Below are 19,987 nucleotides of genomic sequence, written 5' to 3'. Positions count from 1 at the left end.
TGCAACCATATAAAAATGCGAATAGGGAGCAACTTCCTTCTTGCGGGAAAAGCTTCCGTTTGTCAAGCGTGACCGCTGTCAATCGTGACGTCACAGCATGTCTTGTTGAGCTTCTATTGCAATATGCTAGGAGATTGGCCTTTTTTCTTGTGGTACGAAAAGTCATTAAGAAGACAAGAAGAAAAATTGTCGGTGCATCTTATCAAGCGGGTTAATTAGCAGTAAATTAGGCGGGCTAATTAATGTTGTGAAATAATTGGTCACAAAAGAACCGTGATAAGGCGACGAAACAAATAATAGACAAATCCCATTGCTTCAAATATTACCGCATGTTCTGGCAAAGCGCATGCCGACTGCCAGCAATCTTGCTGCCAATTACTGCTAAATTCCTACTGATTATTATAATTCTTCTGCTTTAAACGTGTTAACATTATTTTTTTTACAACCACAAGCAGTCTGATGGCAAGCGTTTATCATTTTGTATGATAGAGGTAAACAACCTAACCACCATTTTCGCGCGAAAAACAACATGAAAGAATAATTGTTGGCACTCCCCCGTGCTGGATGGAAGTTTTAAAGTTAAATTGGAATGAAGCAATAATTCATCGTTGGTAATCGAAGATTAACAACTGTGCTCTATTGTCTTATTTGTATGATTTGAAAATTCTAAATAAAAATGCAACACGAAATGTGTTTGGTTTTTAAGAGAGCAAGATGTTCTTGGCCATTTTTATATTCTATCTATCTCTTTGAGAAGAAGAGCTCTATATAAAGAATAGGAAAACATTTGAATTTTAAAATTACAACATTCTGAACTTTTCTTAAATTAAAGGGACATCATGATTTTGGTCAAAAATTATTTTTCCGATTTTAATATTTACATTGCTTCAGAAAGGCATTTTAAATAGGCAACCGAAATTTGATTGTCATTTATTGAGTTGTAAGCGAGCTACAGAGCTTGACATTTATCGCTGTTTAAACAAAGCGTTTGTTAACATTTTGAACGTTGAAGTAATAATTTCAGTTTTAAACCTTAAAACGAATGTTTTAAATGTTAGGAACTGTTTATCGATGCTAAAAGGAAATAAAAAGATAGACAAATAAGCTGGAAAAAGAATTTTTACTGGCATATTGAACCTATGTAAACAAAAAGAGGGCACGAGCCTTGTTTACATGACAAAGAATTGTGAGCCCTGTATCTTGCTCATAACTCTACCACCGACTCTCAAATTTTATTTGATCATTAGAAATGCATTTCTAAAGCATTGTAAATAATAAAAACATAAAAATAGAATTGGACCAAAATCGTGACGATGCCCCTTTCATGACAGTTTACGGGTAAATTTATCAAATCTTAATTTTATAAGCAGATCTAATGGATTTGTTGTTGACTGTCCCGCTCCATTATACTGAATCGTAAAAATCACCTGAATATTGGTTTTAAAATGATCAGCGTGATAAATTAGATTATGCTCTTACAAGTTAATGCTTACTTTGTTTTTATGCAGGGAGAATAATAGTGCTGGAAAATAAAACTCATGACGGGTAATAAATAACTATGTCAAGTACTAAAATTGACAAAAGATAATTTCTTTCGCCATTCATCATAAATTAGCGGGTTTTTTTTTTTAGATTTGTTGTCTGGTTTAAATGAAATTATTGAATGAAATTTTCGACTATTCTCTCTATACTTTAAGTTAACCCTTTCCGAAAATACAAACTTCGTGTATTGGACACTTTTTCAATGCCCTGATTTCTTTAGACTGTTTTATGCTTGCAGGACACTTAAAATCGACAAGTTTTAGCCGTGGTCGACTTTTTCATTGCTAGCTACTGTGGGGAGACTTCGATGATGGACAACGGTTTCCGCGACAGGGTACGCCATTGAAAAAAACAATTTGGAGAGAGTAGCAGAAGGCGACGCATCAAAACTTACTCCGGCATTCACAATACACATTAAACCTCTTCCAAGTTTAGATTTTACGATGTTTGTATTCTACGTTGTTAAAACAAACGTCTAAAGGAACGTGGGTGACCTTGAAAAGAAAAGTCATCCATAGCACAGGGATCGGACGTTTTAACTTATCGGCCGAGTATTCTGCTAGCTCTTCTTGCAGATCCCGATACATGAACTATAAGTAAAAATTCAACCTTTTTACACTATACGCAGCTATATTTAGTCATATATCTATAGTTAGTGTTTGAATCAACGTGTTTATATATGTAAATTGATATAAATGTTCTTTGAAATTTTGATATCGACTGAACTCTGTCAAATCTTGTAGATTGTGGTTTGGATGATAGTAAGATGATTTTTTTTTATAGAATGATGTGGTTTTTGGTTAAAGCTTGACATATGTCAAGGTTAAGTTATAAATTAAACTACTGATTTGAACTCGATTAAAGAAATAGAGTGTGTGTGTGTGTGTGTGGTATAAAATTGTAGTGTGCAGGTATATTACAGTACGTTGAGGACAATAGTTGCGATCGAGTTAGTCCAAATCTACATAAAGAATGACAGGTGAGATTTCGATATCAAATTAGGGTAAAAAAAAATAAATTGGTCTTTATTTATTTAACAACAATTGATAAACAAGTTCTACAACATTTTAATACCTTTCGTTGGCAAGGATGTTTGTGCGTGCGAATTAGAATAGGATTCAGGATACAAAATGTCTTCAAGGTTTTTAAAATAAGCTTATCTTCATGTGGTTGATTGATTCATTAATGTATAATTTATTGGTTGATTTAAGCCACGTCAGCAATAATTAAAGAATTTGCAATGATAAAAATTAACGTTTAGTATTACGTGTTTCTCCAATGTATGTGTTGGGATGCTTACGAAGGCATAAAAAGTTTACTTGTTGAGAGAAACTTAAGAATATTACTTCTCATTTAAAATGATTTCGTCATATTTGTTTGCATCACTCTCCACATCTTTTACATTTCAGAAATACTGCCGTAATTGAATTTTCTCAAATTCTTTTTGTTTTGTGTGGGTTGAATTACACTTCTAATGATTGTGCAGCATGACTGTTAGTTATGAGAAGAAGAAAAAACCAACCTACGTCAATATATAATTAATGAGTTTAATTTATATAAATTCTATATTTCAAAATCTTAACTGCTAGCAAGTCCCCTCCCCCCACCACCAAGTTTAAGATCATAAAATATTAAGCAATGTTTATTCCTCAACCTCAACTGAAAATTATTAAGGACCTCAAAATGTAACGTCTTTGACCTTAACGTTTAGCAAGTATAGAGTCAAAGCCGTGTGGCTTTGAAAAGTTAAGAACGTGGTTAAAGTGAAAAAAAAATATAAATAAAAACTTAATTAAAAAAAAAATCAATAGCTGTTTAAAGGTTTTAACACCATCTTCCGTATTAAAGAAATAATATACATGTATAAGCTAAGTGATTTATACGTGCAAAGATAAAGAAAAATTGATATTTTTTTTTGGAATACATCGTATATATATTTTTTTTTTACCATTGTAGGTTTATGATATTGTTTTCTAAGAAAGTCATCACCCATCCCGTTTGTGCACAGTATGCATTAAACATACACCCAGTGTCATTCAAAATTAAAAAAAAAAAAGACAAACTTATTGGTATCATAAATTTACACTTTAGTACCTCTATAGCGGTCCCTAAAACATAGTACATGTATAACTGCCTAAATTGCAAGCAATATTTAATTTATTGTCTATTAATAGACACTTTGGCCACTTCATGGTCGATAAACGGCATTACGTATCCTTTCTACGCTCTAAGCTGATTCTTAATATCCACACCCACTGGGTATTTTGGATCTTTTTTTTTTCATGATACATGTTTAACTATTTAAATGTAGGACGAAGCGTAGAATATAACGTGACCACTTCTACAATACTCAATGGTGGAATGCACACTATTCTTCGTTGCGTCAATGGATATTCTGTTTCAGTGAATCAACAACAGAGCAATCAGTTCTTGCAAGCAAAATAGGCTACTATTTCAAATCGAAGACCTCAATTCTTGTAGACAAATGTGTCGATGACATACCACTATGTAAGAGAAGTTCACCTCAAAATAGGAAAGAAACAAGCGTTTCATTCATATCGATCAAGTATCAGTGCGAGGCGTCTCTAGATTCTTGGTATTTTATATTTGTAATCAGACAATAAAAAAATTAATGTGAATTTACGGATTGAACACCCGAACACACGTTTTTGCCACTCTAAGTGCAAAACAAATTCTAGATCTGGTTCTTCAGTTATAATTCCTAATACTCAAGTTAATAACCTTTCACTAATTACAACATGCCTAGAACTTAATCACCCATACTGTCAATAATTTTAAAAAAAAAATCTGCAATTCCAAAAAATATTTTTCGAATGTTTTTCAGTTTGGAGAGGTGGTAAAGCTGTTTTTGTTTATTCTAAAGCAACATTATTTAGATTGAAGAGTTATGTTGTAAATTTTGTATTTACTGCCACCCGTTAAATTTAAAATTTACAACATGACAAAGGAATGGGACGGTGGTGAGAAGGATTCATTTAGGGAACCAACTCTGGGTCAATTGTAGCTTAAAAATCGCTTGAGGGATGAAGCAATTTGAACATTTTAATTTTAATTACAAAAATACATAACCGCAGAACGGTAAACCAGATTTTATTTGCAACGGCTACATTTCGCGATTCACTGGAGGTAAACTATTTTTCGACACCTTATTTCAACATCTACATAATCCTCGCGAATAAAAAGTTGGTTTACAGTATTGGTTGATATATTTATAAAATTTACATAAAACACGTGTGTTTGTTTTGAATTAAGTGGGCGTGTTGATATTACAAAATAACATATCGATTGGATGTTTACGGGCGAATAGGGTACTGTAATTTAATCCTTGCTACGCATGACTTGTACACATATAAAGTAGAACTCGGGGTTTTTAAGATATTCGAACTTCGATGCCACTTTGCAACAGACTATCCCCCCCCCCTCCCAAATAATAACATTGAATTTCTGTCAGTTCTGTTTTTACATGTTTTTTCTTCTTTTGTAGAATGAGTATGCTTGTACATGTTAATGAAAGTAAAGAGACTGAGAGCCATGTTCATTGTACTATCTACATGTACATGTTTATAATTATTAAAGTCTGTTGCATTCACGCATGCGAGCTCATCCAGTAAATTATGTGTTTGTGTTTCATTTTATGAATGTTTATGTTCGGTTGAACTGGTGAATAAAAACATAGCAGCTTTTATTCTCGTTATTCTCGGGGGGTGTATAGGAATCACCTTGTCCGTCCGTCTGTCCGTCTGTCTGTGCAATCGTGTCCGGTCCATGTCTTTCTTATGGAGAAACATTGGAAGTTCTTACTTCACACAAAGATTGCTTATGACCTAAGGGTGTGTCATGACCTTGACCTAAGGTCATTTGGCAAGGTCAAGGTCACTGGCAGAAAAAAATGCAAAATTCGTGTCCGGTCCATATCTTTCTTATCTAGAAACATTGGAAGTTCTTACTTCACACAAAGATTGCTTATGACCTAAGGGTGTGTCATGACCTTGACCCAAGGTCATTGGGGCAAGGTCAAGGTCACTGGCAGAAAAAAAATGGAAAATTCGTGTCCGTTCCATATCTTTCTTAACGAGAAACATTGGAAGTTCTTACTTCACACAAAGATTGCTTATGACCCAAGGTCATTTGGGCAGGTCAATGTCACTGGCAGAAAAAGTGCAAAATTCGTGTCCGGTTCATATCTTCCTTATTGAAAAGCATTGAATGTTCTTACTTCACACAAATATTGCTTATGACCAAAGGGTGTGTCATGACCTTGACCCAAGGTCATTTGGGTAAGGTCAAGGTCACTGGCAGACAGTGCAAAAATCATGTCCAATCCATATCTTTCTTATGGACAAATATTGAAGTTCTTAATTCACAAAGTCTGCTTATAACCTGAGGGTGTGTTATGACCTTGAACCAAGGTCAGTTGAGGAAGTTCAAGGCAATTGTTTCAAAAATGCTTAATTCCTATCTGTGTCATGTCTTGTATTAATGAAAATATTAGAAGCTAAAATTCGACACAAAACTTGCTTGTCTCAGGCCACATAAAATTATTTTTAGATTCTCATCCCCGTCTCTCTGACAATGGCCTGGCCCGATGAAATTTTTTTCTGGAAAAAAAATGTGTGGAAATTTTTTTTTGGAAAAAATCGGACTCAGTATACCAATAATTCAAAATGTTTAAATATTAAATGGTTGTTAAGGTAAGGATGCAAATGTCCTCATGCATTAACAGTTAACTTAAAATAAAGGATAGAAATTGGTTTGTTTACTCATATTAGCATTAACAGTTTTAAAAAATTAAGCAGTTGTTATTTGTAGAAAATGGACAGTGAAAGAGGTTCATCCAACATTTTCTATAATAGCAAAAATACATGCGTAATGATTTTTTTCTCAGCGGGGGGTATCAATTGTGAGCTTGCTCACAGTACCTCTAGTTAATCTAAACGTTATACATGTATAATGCATAATAACACTGGGGATTGTCGAATAATTACGATGGTATCATTATCCCGCAAATTAAACCCATCGTGAATACTATCATTAGTTTTCAAAAACGTTTCTATGCTAATACTACGATCATTGCATCGAGTATATAAGCATCTATATTTTATTGTTTTCAGTCATTATCGACCTCGTGAGTCTTTGAAGCTATTGCAACCCGTTCTACCACGCACATATTCAATTTCTTGATAAATTATTCAGGTCTCAATATTTGTTCGATGATATACTGGAAAATATCCTTGGGGGTTTCACGTCTTCATCGGTACATTCTTGAAAACGTACAAAGTTCCCCTTTCCCCCTTCTATTCCAGTTTTTCTTGACGCACTCCGTAAGACCAATGACCAAATTATTGCTTCATAAATCTTGTATATTCATTTATGAGAAATAAAAATAAGCGGTCGTACTAATATTTTGCGAGATCTTGTAGAATTGAACGAAATTTGCTTAACCACGGCTAGTTTTATTACCGAAGGGGGTAATGGGGAGGGTGGGGGGGGGGGGGGTTGCTATCTTCAATATGCTAAATTACAAACATATCAAGAGCATATCGATTTCTGTGTGAATTATAACTTCTAAAGATACTTTTAAGCACCTAATATAAAAAAAAATATCAAAAGGATTATAAAAACTAATTATTAAGATTACGTAAATAATTAAAATGAGGAAAAAAATAATACAAAGTAAATCAATAGCCGTTACCCAGCCCTTAAGCTAATTTCCTATTCGGTTTTTTAGGATTTGGGTGTAAAATACAAATGTATAGAACTGAAGAAAATATTACCTATGTGAAATGTATATAGCATAAATTCCTCAAATGACATTGTATTAAAACAAAATTGACACCAATCTTTGCAAAATGAGTAAACGCAAAATAATCGTGTGTAAGAGCGTTGGGCACGTGGGTGGCGTGAGTTATGGCGTACTGCGCCTGCGTATACAAGACTTCGCAGTTCATCGAAACACTACAGAGTAGAGCACGATTCAGTGAATTTCATTCAGAAACATGAACGACTTCCACATGCTAGTAATTCAGTTGCATCGTTACCGATTTTAATTAAATTTGAATTCAAATTTAAATTTGTTACCGACAAACATGAACAACTGCATCGGATTTGTTGCGCTTTTTAATTAGATTTTTAATTAAAATACATACATTCTACTTTTGTTTTAATTTTGTTATATATTGCATGTACATGTATACCTGAACCATTGAAAAAAAGGAACGATTTTGTTCAAATCTAATTTCGATTCTAAAAAAAAAAGTGGTTGAAAAAAGAAAGACAAAATTTACTCTCTCTCACTATCATTATGAGAAATATCATAAGTTTGTAAACAGAGGATATGATAACCTTTTCCCAGATAATTCGCACGCTGAATAAAAGAGGAAATCGGTTAATGTACGTTAGCAACACCTTTCGACAATGTCAAGGTTTTTTTTTTATTTCTAATAAGGTATCATTTTGACATTGTGAAGCTGACCTACAGAGCAGAATCGATACGAAAGTTTGACAATGTTGTGTCATATTGTATCATCAGTGGGGGAGACCTACGTTAATGTTCTAATTATATTGCTCTTTCGTGTCCTTTTGGTGTTTAAGTGAACGAAACGAAATAATGAATGAAACGATGGAAAGTTAGGCAAATCATGTGAAATATAAGAAACTTTTCGGCGCCAATCACAAATCAAAATTAATCCTTGTGCGGACGGATAGCATTACTGGTAAAACGGACAGTTTTAGCCACGAGACCGTCACCAGCGTAAATGATAAAACATCGTTCATGTCAAACGAAAAAAGCGAAGGCGAACAACCTACACAATTCTCGAATTTACATTCATTACAAGTTTAGTTTCATGAAGTTTCTAAAAGATTCATGTTTATTTCAGTTATTTGTTTTTTTTTAAATAAATATTTTATTCAATTGTTAAAAGTTACAATGCTGAGTTTTCTTTGCAGAGTTATTAATTTAAGTTTAAATGCGGATTAATTTTTGCTCTTGTTAAAATAAGAAAATAAATATATGATTATAATACCAATGCATTTCTAAAACTGTATTTGCTTGAAAGAAATTTTGTTTATTGATAAAGGATCTGTTTCAGATGTTAAAAATTTATGTTTATAATTTAGAATTTAACAATATATCTCGAAGGAAAATTCCTGAGGCAGATTTGTACGGACAGCTTTTAATCATCAAAGTATACTGGAAGTACTAAAACAGTAAAAGCCGGGCTCTTTAGATGACATCGAATTGATGTGTAATTATGTATATTGTGTAATAAAGACTGGCAAAATCTCTCTTTCTCTACATTTATTGAGTTGTTCAGTTTTGTTGTTTACTTTTGCAGTTGCGCTATCTATAGAAACAATTGCGATTTACACGCCTATAGCCAGATAAGTCCAGCTAAAAATCGTGCCGAATTATCTATTAATTTGCCAATTGAAAGTTACATGTAAATCTGACAATAAAATTTGCTAAATTCCATCGTTCATTTAAAACGCAATCTTGATCAGCTATATATAGAACATCACTTTATTAAACTATATAAAGATAACGTTAATACCAATTATTTGCGTTGTTTGACAAAAGTCTTAAACCCTTCTGTAATGATGTTTGTAGTATTACCATAAATATTTATGCAAATCTCTTTGCGGTTAAAAGAGATGTTAGATTTTGACATGTTTTTGACATATATCACGCGACCTAGTTTTAAGAGGAGTCAAAGACCATTTTTTTTCTCCAGGCCTGCAGCATCAAATCTCTTCAATTGAATAATTTATAGATTAAAGGTTCTTTGTGTGTTTTGCAAGAAAAAAAATGGCTGCGATTTTCGATACTTGCTTGTATTACAACACACAAATAAAACCCACCGCGCACGGTTTATCAACACTGGCTTGTTGTATAAATTCTGATGTATTCAAAAATTCAAATTTAATTAACAAACGGAAATAATTATGAGAGAAAAATACAAACAAGAGCTAAGTGGACCAATAGCAGTAGTAATACGAGAGGCGAAGACAGACAGCGATCATAGAAACAGGCGTGGTTGAACATGTCTGGGGCGGACAGCCCAAAGGCTAGATTTTCAGAAACCCTGAGAAACGCCGATGCTTCCCTGGAAGATTCTGAGCAGTATATTGCTGCTTATATATACAATGGGGAAAAAGAGCAGCACCCTGCGTAGCATCTTTATCAACAGTTATCTTTTTCCTTGAAGTGCGACGGTATTACATCGAGTCAAGTTATCTCGTTCGTTAATTAATATATATATATTATATACAATGGCACCTTCTCGGGCCTTTCCGGCAAGCTCGGTAAAACACATCGAATGTATTAACATCACCGGATGTTAGAATTTTATACAAAATGGAGTCGCTTTCCATTAAAATAAGTATTGGCTAGACAGTCTTGTTTGTCGCTTCTGTGTTATATTTTAGGGTATATCATCAAATTTAACGAAGACTAGCTTACATCTCAACAGATCCTAAAATGTGTTGCATTTATATCAAGTTTTATAAAAAGGGGGGTTGGACGCTTAGGTAATACATTCGAGGTGTTTTTCCGAGCTTGCCGGAAAGGTCCGAGAAGTTGCGATTGATATTATATTTACAAGCTTATCTTTTAAAAAGATTGGTGAGCTAGCGCTGTAGCCATCACAAACACAGAAGCAGATTTCTAAAACATTGGTTTAAATTTCTGAATCGATTAATTAACAATAAGAAGGCAAAGTGGTGTACTGGAATTGTGCTGGAGTGGGGTCTCAATATTTAGAATTGTTAATCTAGAGTGGGCTTCACATCGGCAATGGCATAGCACATTGACTGTGCCTTAATCATTATGTATATACTGTAATTTCAATTTCGAGGTGAAAATTTTCAAGAACCATTGGTTCCTTTTTGAAGCAATCGTATCTTCTCGGGACTTTCCGACAAGCTTGGAAAACATATCCGAAGTTGTTTTCCGAGCTTGAAGGAATTTAAGATACAGATAGCTTTTTATCATAATATTGAATATAACTTTGCATTATAAGACCTGAGCTATTGTTACTTTTTGAAATTTACAATAAAACACAAAACTTCATGTGAAGACGATAAAACGAAATTCAAATGGTACAGTTCATCTATCGTAGTGCAGTATTCCCAGAATCCCCTACTATGGAGTCGAGCATGCGTATTCCATTGAAAAAGACTAACGTAGTTGCTAGCGCTCGAGAGCGCTAGCAATAATATATTGTTAACTCGCTCATGGAAATTGATTGCTAGCGCTGTCTTTTTCACTGGAATACGCATGCTCGACTCTTTAGTAGGGGATTCTGGGAATACTGTACTACTGTAGATATTAAACTGTACCATTTGAATTTCGTTTTATCGTCTTCACATCCAAACTTTTTAAACATACGCTTATTTGTATCAATAGCAATGCCTCGGGTCATTCCTGTAGAACTTGAGATAATTTCCAATTGTGGAAAAGGCCTTAGGCTAGTAAGACTTCGCGATTGGTTTTTATTGCTAGCGCTCTCGAGCGCTAGCAGATACGTTAGTCTTTTTCACTGGAATACGCATGCTCGACTCCATAGAAGGGGATTCTGGGAATACTGTACTACTATAGATAAACTGTACCATTTGAATTTCTTTTTATCATTTTCACATGAAGTTTTGTGTTTTATTGTACATGTCAAAAAGTAACAGTAGCTTATGCCTTATATTGCAAAGTTATTTTCAATATTATAATAAATAGCTAGCTTTATTTTAAATTTTCAAGCTCGGAAAACAATTTCGAAAATGTTTTCCGAGCTTGCCGGAAAGGCCCGAGAAGATACGATTGCTACAAAACAGTACCAATGGTTCTTGAAAATTTTTACTTCGAAATTGAAATTACAGTAGATACATAATGATTAAGGCACAGTCAATGAGCTATGCCATGCCTCTAGATTCACAGTTCTAAATTGAGACCCCACTCCAGTACAATTCCAGTACACCACTGTGCCTTCCTATTTAATTAATCGATTCAGAAATATAAACCAATGTTTTAGAAATCTTCTTCTGTGTTTTAAGATGGTTACAGCGCTAGCTCACCAATCTTTTTAAAAGATAAGCTTGTCTACTCTAGTATACCACGATAATTCGTTAGTTGTTTTATATTGTTAACTCGCTCTTGAAACTTGAGTTGATAGTATGAAATATCTCGGAAAAATAATTCACCGATAACGAATAGCTTATGATTTATTAATTATAATGCAAAAGAAGTATGTTTGATGATGTGAACGACTTTTACAAAAATATCTATCTGGCCTATCCAACGTTCTTTGTCAGTCCAGATTTTTTGGTCTTCCATTTTTTTCCCAAAGCTGTCGATTGAAAAATTGATGTCACTGTGATCTTGAAAAAAAAATTACGTTAAAAATATTTAGCGAATGCTGGTTGGATGAAAAAGTTGGTTATGTTATATATAAATAATGTTGTTATATCACTAACTTTCATATTTTATTTCATATTTTATTTAGTTTATTGTCTTTCTTTAATTTATATTTTTGTAAATACAATAAGACGTGTGACCTAATGTCAGCCGTCACTTGCACTTGCAAATGAGTGATAAATGAGAGATGAAAAAAAAGCAATGTAAACGCACGATACAATATCATTACCGTTGATTTTAATCAAAAGAATAAAATATAATGTGTAATATTTTTTTGAATCTACAAAAATTAATTTAGGCACAAAACAATTTACTAATCTTTTTTCGTATTCATAACATCTGTAGTCTTTCCGCAATTGCACTTCCGGTGATACTGCTTGTCATACTTGTTTGTTACGTTTAATGATTTGATCTGTTTTGGAACATTCATCATTGGTGTTTATGAAAATCAATTATTTGCAATACCGCGAACGTTTGTTAGACCAAGAATATGTCAACTGTAAGTCATTTGGCTAACATTATTGTTCAGTTGCATTACGATCAGTTGTGCCTTTTATTTTCTTGTTTAATTAAACTGGCGTATGTCCAGTGAAATTTTCAGTTTGAGTTTAATTTTGGTTTCTTTTGTGAAAGAGTTTTCAGTATTAAAGGCGTTGCCCAAAGGCTACAATGGATGAAAGAAATCCTCCGTTTTCTACAATGGAGCGAAGGAATGCAAAAATTCCTCAACTTTGTTTTGCATTAATGGCACTATAATTGCAATATTGTCTCCCAAAAGAACAATTTATTTGTTTATCTGCCAATGCTTTTGGGATGTCATTGTGTCAAAATGCTTCAACTTTCTAAAAATAAAAGTAAACCGCACTTAGTTTACCTCGGCAATACCTGCCACTTCACTCATTTTTGTCGAGGTCAATTTTTCTTTGCACATATTTTTGTCATATTCTCTTTATTTTAGGATGCGTAAGAGATTAAAATTTTGTTGCTGTTGTCATTGTGGTCATGAATTTTTGATAATTATAGTAATGATGCGATTTTTTTTTTTTGGGGGGGGGGGGGGGTCTGAGAAGTAGTGAAATACTTTTGCAGTGTGTGTGTGAGTTTGTGTAATTTTGATTTGTTTATAACATACAGAGTTAAAACGCGACACAATAATTTGCAATATAAATGCATGTTTAAACGACGACATCGCATTTTAATAGGCATATATTTATGATTAAGTTTTTCGGAACACTTTAAGCCTTGGATTTATTGCTGTATGATCGAGTCAACGACCACAGGAGTGTAAAATTGCTCTAGATAGAAAAATGAAATGCTTTTAGAATCCTGATTCTAGTCTAAAATTCGGATTCTGTTAACTAGATGAACTAAGGCTCACTGCCGTATTAATATCACTGCTCCTTTTAGAATATGAATTTGTTAAATCTAAATCCTTGTCAAAACGTTTCACTGTGTAAAGAAGCGTTTTGAGCAATATTAATTGTTTTTTTACATTCCTAACTTTAACTAATTGACATCATTGACTTCATTTGCTTTTTACTTGATTTATGAATCGTTGGTGGCTTGTTTTATCAATTGTAACTTTTCTCACAACAGATTTTTTTAAAAGTCGGTTAATAGAGTACTGGTATGTACATGTATATCAACATATCCAAGAAACGATGGAGAAGAATTGAAAAAAAAATATTTTATATTTTACTTAACAATCTTATTTGGGAAGGCGGCAGATATATATCATAATTATGCACCAATAAATAATTCTAAAATGTATATTTTCTGACTGGCAGCATCAAAAACAAGAGATACACAACTCTATTGTTTAAAAGATACTAATTAGCTGTATATACAAACAAACAAGCATCTATACGTAAAATCGGGCTTACAATGAGATTGCAGATACAAGAACAAATTGTTTCGTCTGCGGTTGGTGAAATAATTTGATTTATAGGTATAGAATTGCACAATATACACCGCCGTTTAGTGAATGAATCGCACGTGCGTTTGAATACTATTGACGTTCATTGATTTGACCACAAGAAGACAACCCCCACTCCATTCAAAATCTTCCACTAGAAACGTGTAGAAATCGGAAGAATTCTCGTATACGGAACTGATAAAATAACGTAAGACCCCCCCCCCCCCCCCCCCCCCCAACCCCAAGAACCGTTTCCTCGTACGTTTAGTTGGAAAACACGCAAAATAGTTTGAAGAAAAGGGGGATGTTTTGTTGCCTTATGATTTACATGTAGCAATATATAATAAAGCAACTGGTTTAAAATTGATGAGTAAAATCGTGGAACCAAGACAATTTTCTTCCTAAAAACAAATGCTTCGAGTCTTCTGCATGTCTAGCTGCAGTTTGTCGTCAGTCAGAGTCTGACAGAATTCGGACACGCATAGTTTGAGATTAACTGGAAGGAAAGAATGCGAACGACATAATTAGTTTCTCTGTTACTTTATTATCACCAGAAACGATGTATATGACACCTTTACCGTGTGCCATAAACTTTCTAAACATTCCAAATTATGCGCTCCGTTGTTTTTTTTTCTTGGTCACTTAAAAACAGTTGGCTACTGATGCTTTGATTTGTTACCTGTCGGGGATGATGACACTTAGAAATTATTTGAGTCTGTCTAGATCCCTTGTCTGCCTGTATGTCCGTCCGTCGGCATGGTTCTCTGTTTCATTTATTGCTTAACATCGTTTTAATGCAAGCGGAGCGTGTTCATGCAGCGCTAGGTTCTAATATTAACAAGCAATAAAGCACCCATTGGTGTCAAAACAACCGTCTTCTGGGCAACCACCGCATATATACATAGAGCTTTTACACAACTTCTAAGAATCCTCATTCGGCAGAACTCTTCAAGGAAGGGGTCTACTATATTTTAATAGAGTATGCTGCTAAAGACATAAATAATAGCACAACTCTTGTGTGATGACATTAATTCTGATATAATTTTAACTATTGGTGTTAAAAATTATTCTTTTCAGGTTTCCAAAATTACTTAACATATTAGGTGTGCGGTGTTTTAATTGACCATGGAATGCCACCTTGATCAAATTAATGCAAACTGTCTTGTTTTTCAACGAACCAAGGCCACATGTTTCCACAGTAGCCAGCGCCCTTATATTCTTTAATTAGACTTATTAATTAAAAATAATTGTAGCGAACAAAAATATTTCTAAGTCTCCTTTCTTAATGGTCATCCCACGTGTAAGATTTTATTCAACATACCGTACTTTTAGAGAAGACATTACGGTACAAAATAAGAATGTTACGCAAAAACATGCATGCGAGTGCACAAAACGGTTTGATCTGATGTTTTGTTACACCGTTCAATTGTCTCGTTAACTTAAATTTCAATGAATAGTGAAATGACCGCGAAACCGTGTCATACCTAAATGATTATTTAACCTCTCAGTTCTTGAAATTTAATATATGACAGTTTATTGTTATTTCTCTGCTTATAAATTCACGAACAGGGAAATTATTTGATTTTTGTCGCGAATTGGATTCTTGTTAGCATAGAAATGCCATATACTTTTAGGAAGAACTTAAAACATTTCAAGGAATGTTATTAGTTTAACTGTCATTTCCTAATGGCTTTGTATGCAATAGTTTTATCTACTTTATGTTTTGGGTCAAGTGTTATGAAATTTTATACTGGTAGTCAAAAAATTAATGCACTTCCTAATTAGAAAACTTAAATCGTGATTTTTTGCCACATATATTAGATTAAGCATACATTTTACAATTAAGTTTATGTTATATGTTTTCCACACGAATGTTTTGAAACGCCAGTTGTTTTTATTTTGTTGGTAAAACCTTGACAATCACTTTCATTACTGTTCCGAAGTATTCTTCATTGCCAGAACGCAAACATTTCCTGTTTTTAATTGGTAATGTTAATTAAATGAATTTGGTGATACCCGCTGCTAGTATGCAAAGCTAACTGTCATTATACAGAAAGAGTCTTTCCAGATCCGGTTGACCTTAACCATAATGATGATTCCAATTACGTTGATATATTATCACACCTTCATTAAATGATAAACTATGCTGTTGAACCATTATTGCACTGGTGCAACTAAAGACCATGCACCATTTTAGACTGTGACGATGTTTTCATCTGTCTGTCGTGTCAAAAATTGCCGTATGTTGACACAATGTGCTGGTATTGGTTGTTTGTTAGTCATTACTTCAAATTGTACACATCACACATTTTTTCGTTATACGTATAATTATATTTTTATTTTTTTTTTAAGAAAAAGGCCAGTAGCGTTCATTTGGTTAATGGAAACTGGTTCCTTCATCATCTTTCTTTCAGAATTCCAAGTGTCGTGTTTTAGCTGCGGTTTTATCAAACTCTTTGGCCCTGTGATGGCTAATTATACAGAATTTAATCCGTAGTTCCATCACAACAGGAAACACACAGAAAAAAAGTAAAGGTTTAATGACTACTTTTTTCAGTAATAGAATAACCGCAGCTCTTAGAAAATACATCATATTAAAGATAATAGCCACATATGAATTTCTAATTCTTGTGTTTCAAAATTTACGATAAATATTAGTTTATAATATTGTAATCCTCATTACAAAATATTATACAACAACTATGTTAACCTGTACATCACCTTAATATTTAAAAGAAACTTCCTCTATGGTATCTAATTCACGAATCTTCGCCCAAACCATTGCCCTCCACATTGGCTTACTTTATATTTAAAACTGTTTATATTTATGGAAACCAGGAAAAAACCAAAGTAAAAAATAAATAACAAAAATAGATCTCAACGCCGTGCGTACGCTGTGAGCATATTCAAACGGCTCTACACCGGGAAAGAGGCCGTGCAAAGTGTGATTTATTGGCAGAGTGAACAGTTTTTAACTTAATAACATACTATTGTGTCATTGCGATGATAATAATTTTAATATTGTGGTCTGTGGCAAGACTAATAAGAGAGTTACTGGCACAGGAATTTGGGTTATTTTTATAGTGAATCCGTTTTTGAACCAAGAAGTTTACATTCTTTGTGTTGAAGAAATTAAGGGGGGGGGGGGGGTTGGGTTGGACAAATATATATGATGGGTAAAAGTCTAGATAAATATGAAGATACAATACATAATGTGCAAAACAACATTGAGATGAAGAGTTAAGTTTCATGGCTTTGAGTCAGGTATTTTGATGGATTATTAGAAAACAATTACATGTATTACAAAAACTAGTGTTCTCTTCCAAACGTTGTATTAGACGTTATATTTATTTTCCTACTCGACAATCACAAATAAAATTGATAATCACTGCAAACTATATATTTTTTTGTTTTTTAAAAATTTTAGTTCACTTTTAGTTTATCAAATAGCAATTTCATTAGTTAGACTTTAATTATGAATTAATTTCGCCATCTTGTAGTACTGCCACCGTGATCGGATTGTTTACTTGAACAGAACAATGTCTTGACGTCACATAGGTCATAGGGTCATGGCTCAATAATCGCAAAATTTATTTAAAATGAGCAACCAGTTTCATAAGAATATGCAAACATTATACGGAGACACTGCTTATTGCAACATTTCCGATTGTAACTGTCAAAAATGGCGTACGAAGATTTATATATTTCTGGTGTCCACCTTAAACGACGAAAAATCAATTTGGATCCTTAGAGCAATTCTCAAAGAAAGTACCTATGAATATTTATTTTATTCTCATGTAGAGATATTTCTTGATTAGTGGGCAATAAACAATATCTGGTCGATGATATAAATAGTCATAATTATGATTCTGTCAACACAATGTCTTTTGAAGAAGAAATGAAAAAATTCCGAAATTCAATCGGCGATTCAGAGAAAAAAAATATACATATGTATTTGAAAATTTTCTCATTTATATTAATATTACGTATTGCAATACGATTAGGAGAGTAAAAAAATCAGAGTTTGGTGAAAGAGAGGGGTAAGGGGGAGGGGGTCATGCGTTTTTCTTTTCCTTTCCAGATCTATAAACTCTGTTGATGATTATATAGTGTGTACCAAAGTCGGGTTCGACGCACTGGTAATTGTTTAGGTATATTTTGATTTGAAACAGATTATGAAAATATTATGTGTGTGTGTGTGAGAGAGAGAGAGAGAGAGAGAGAGAGAGAGAGAGAGAGAGAGAGAGAGAGAGAGAGAGAGAGAGAGAGAGAGAGAGAGAGAGACGGGTACTCCTCATCAGCAACTACCTTTGGCCTACACAAAACTCTTGTGTGTGGCTTTATCTACAAGTACCCGGATTCTGTTAATCCACCCTCTATCTCCGGGTCCATTTAATTTCTCTGCGTCCGCTTCTCTTTGTTGTGCAAATTACTATATCATATTACCGACTTGACATGCCAATTCTTAGTCTATTTGGTAACCGCATCCCAAAAAAAAATAAGTACAGTTGCACTAGGCTCTCTGAACTAATGAAATACATGTACTAAGTGGGGACAAAGGAAAGACATGTAGTTAAACGTAAATATTTGAACATGCTGCGCTTAAAGAGCTAAATTAATCTACCGATTGACCGATTTTTAGAATTGAAAATCTGAATTGGGTCTGGGTGTTTTTTGTTGTTTTTTTTTTAAATATATATATATATTGATTTCCTTGCATTGCATGAAAACCCAGAAAAAAAGTTATAACTTTTAAGGTTTCAAAACTACTATGCATTCCAAAACTCAACTGAATTTAGGTACTCTTATTCTTTTATCGCTAAAAAGCTAAAATTCATTTGAAGTGTTTATTATTGTTTAGAAAATGTAATATTTAAGAACAGAACATGCTAAATATTTCTTTTTTCTAAATTGTGATATTTGAAGTAAGTTGTATAAGTTGTATTCAAACTTCGTAGTTATCTATCACATTATTTTTTTATTTATTCAGAAGCCATTTTGGCGCTGAATTATTGGGTTTTTTTCCCCCGTTTTTCATCTGAAACTCATAAATGTTTTGTGTGGGTTTTCTTTCTTTATTTTTTACTTACATAAAAAAGTTTATATTGTAATGGATAAAACGCAATCCAAATAAACTTTCTATGTTTTCATATGTCCATAAATGTCAACATTTTTAAACAAAGAATCTCTCGACGCATTATATAAATTTGAGCTGCATTTATAAACATATCTCGATCATTTCCACCGATTTCAAAAAACAAAACAAAACAATAACGGTAGATTTTTCATCAGAATCTATTAAAAAGTTGTACAAACATAACATGTTTTCAAATTTTTTTGTGTTATACACACAGAGAAAATGCTACTTTAATATCTGGCAATTTGACTCATCTGTAGACAAAGCATAAAACCATATACACCAAACATAGTTCATGTAAAATTCTAAATGTATACATGTAATCATTTTTAATGACAGCATGTACATGTAATTAATGAATCACGTTGTGATTTGCTGGTAGACACAAACACAGTTATCGCAATCTGCTTTCAAAGTTCACTCCTGACGCTAACTGATCATTATGTCGTAAATGTAGGGTGATAATTGAAAATTTAAAAAACAGAAAATTGGGAAAACATGTTTAGAGTGGAATTGTGCAGACCTCTGGTTGACCTCTAGTGTGCTTTATATAAATTAAAATTCGGATTCAATTTAATTTCAATTAGATTCCATTTAATTAAATGAAAATGTTTGTTTTCTTGAGATTAAAATGTAAGGACTTATGAAACTTAATTTTACAAAATTCACATGGAAAACACAATACAGAATATTGTTCGCATCATTGGATAGACCCCTCTCTCTCTCTCTCTCTCTCTCTCTCTCTCTCTCTCTCTCTCTCTCTCTCTCTCTCTCTCTCTCTCTCTCTCTCTCTCTCTCTCTCTCTCTTCTCTCTCTCTCTCTCTCTCTCTCTCTCTCTCTCTCTCTCTCTCTCTCTCTCTCTGATGCAAGAATATACGCATCTTTTATTCTTTCTCTCTCTATCAGAAACCAGTTCTTTTAAAACATTCTTCACTGATATGCTAACAATCAACTATTTATCGCCAAA

Source organism: Magallana gigas, chromosome 8 (genome assembly GCF_963853765.1).
Source record: "Magallana gigas chromosome 8, xbMagGiga1.1, whole genome shotgun sequence".
Lineage (NCBI taxonomy): Eukaryota > Metazoa > Mollusca > Bivalvia > Ostreida > Ostreidae > Magallana > Magallana gigas.
Note: the sequence above shows the minus strand (reverse complement) of the source record.